Raw genomic sequence first — 2789 nt, forward strand, 5'->3', positions numbered from 1 at the left:
TAAAATATATATATATATAATAAGTCCCTGAATCAACCCTCCAAAATTTATAACTCCTTCAGTTTTTTTTTTTTTTTTTTTTATTGAAAATTTACTCATTGGGTCAATTGAAATAACAATAAAATCCTTGCCGTCAAAATTTTTAACAGCCATTAGGGCCACTCAAAACACACCATTTTACCTGATTAAAATATTAATCTTTTATAAATTTAATTTTAAAAATTAAATCTAAAAATTTTAAAAAAAAATTAAAAAAATTGAAGGGTGGCCAGGGGTGGTGCTGCCACCCCTAGCCAACACCCAACCCCTTTGGGGTGGCCTGCGGGACATCCCAAACCGCCCATGGGGTGGCTCGAGCCACCCAATGGGTGGTGTGAAGTGGTTCGTGGCCCCCCTCCACCCATGGGGTGGCCCCAGGCCACTCCTCCACCCATGGGGTGGCTGGCGGCCATCCCATTGGGGGTTTGCGGGCCACCCCATAGGGGTTGGGGGGTGATCCTTCAATTTTTTTTATTTTCTTTGTTATTTTTTAGATTTAATTTTTTAAATTAAATTAATAAAAAAAATTAATATTTTAATCAGGTAAAATAATGCGTTTTGAGTGTCCTTAACGGCTGTTAAAAAATTTAACTGAAGCACTTGAATCACATATTGGTGGAATGGTGGGCTGCAATGCATCATATCATCAACTCAGTGGACAATCAATTCTAGACAAATAATTCAGTGGTGGGAAACTACAAACCATTAACGCGTGAATAATGTTACTGTTAAAACATCTCTATTTATGCATGAATATGGATGTGTAAACAGTAATACTATTCACATGTCCTTATTCATGCGTGAATTGGGACGTTTGATCAGTAAAGCTCAAATTAGTAACGTTTTTCAAAGACATCCATATTTCAAACGTTATTAATTAGGCTTTTTTTTATAGTGTTACATCAAATATTGTAGAGTACGAAGAGATTAAATTAATTTAAAGAAAAAAAGAAAGAAAATTGAAACTTCACTTAAGACTCCCTGAAAACTATCATGCATTTTGAAAATACCCCCATAAATTTCAAAAAATCTCAATTTCACTTTTGAACTTTCAATTTAATGCAATGTATCCACTTTTTCGAGTATAAAATTATTAAAAGTGATAAAATGACTTTTATTCTCCTAATTTTTTTTTATAAAATTCCAAATTTACCCTTAATTTTCAAATTAAAAAACCATATGTGATGGGTAATTTGGTCTTTTAAGTAATTTCCGTTAGGGTTAATAGTTGAATTTGACGGAGGGGGTAAATTGAATCAAATTGAAAGTTTATGAGGTTAAATTGAGAGCTTTTAAAATTTAGTGGGGTCTTCGCAAAATGCGTGGTAGTTTAGAGGTTTAAAGTGAAATTTCTAAAAAGAAAAAACAAAAGGAATAAGTAAAAAAAAAATGAGAAAAAGAGAGGGTAAGGAGAAAACGAAGAAGAAAAATATTGTAGAGCAATAACATTACTATGTTATTGAAAGATTAATAGGATCGAGTTCTACTTCTAATAGCCAAATAAACAAAGCATGGAACTAAGCCATATAACAAAAATTAAAAGAACACCACAAACACAACAAAAAGTTTGTTTACGAAGTGTAAAACCCTTTGAACTCATTAAATATAAAAACTACTCTAGGGCAGCAAATCCGGGAAATCACTGTATGAAGATTCAGAGTTACAGATTAGACAATACTCACAACCTTGAGGACTTCTAAACTTAGTAAGAACAACAAACTTTCCAGCTTGTCTCCATCCTAACCAACTTCACGAAGTGCATTTCCTCATCTACCCTTGGGTAAACTTCTTTCTTCAAGTAACCAATGCAACAATATTCTTGTAGGTAAATGAACAGGTAACACGCCAAACAAGAACAAATGACAGCCCAAAACTTTATCACGTCCTTTCTTGAATAAATAACTCTCGACGAGACACAACGCTCGTAGAGAACTATTGAGACTTTCATAGATAAAATATTTTCCAAAAAGTCTACAGTGAACAGTAACAGGAAAATCCTTTTATAGGAAAAGCTTTTTACTCTTCCTGTCCTAACGGGATACATTTCTCATTAAGACGGGGTGAACAAAATCATAGATCTGAGAATTCCACACCCTAACGAGAAAGCAGTTTTGTTATGATGAGAAGAACAAATGTCACCTATTTGTCACATGCCCCGTCCTGACGACAGGGAGCCCAACATTGGTCCCATTTTATGTCCCGACCTGACAAGGAAACAGTAGCTTCAGCTTTAATCCTGGTACATCCCAGTCCTAATGCAACTCCTGACGAGAAAACAGTAACTTCCCGTTACATGTCCCATCTTGACGCAATTCTTGATGAGAAGACAGTAACTCTCCCCTTTACATATCTCGTCCTGACAGCACTACTGACAAGGAAACAGTAACTCCTTGCTACATGTCTTGTCCTGACGGACCTCCTAGCAAGGAAACAATAGGCTCTTCACACAATTCTGCTACATGTCCCGTTCTAACGGGGTTCGTGAAGGGAAAACAGAAAGTTCTTCAACAACACTTGAAAGCCTAAGTGCTATTCCCCAAATTTTTAAACAAAATAGAAATATAAGAAATATCATTGAATAAGGCTAAACTAAAACCTAACAATTTGCCCATTTAGCCATTCAATGACAAAACCCTAAACAAGGTTTAAAACTTTATACAAACAACAAAACCAACTAAACACACGAACACACCATGTGCAACCCTTCCAGACCAAAGTGCTAAGTCATGGAACACTCCACCAAATGACCA

This window comes from Corylus avellana, chromosome ca2 (genome assembly GCF_901000735.1).
Source record: "Corylus avellana chromosome ca2, CavTom2PMs-1.0".
NCBI classification, from domain to species: domain Eukaryota; kingdom Viridiplantae; phylum Streptophyta; class Magnoliopsida; order Fagales; family Betulaceae; genus Corylus; species Corylus avellana.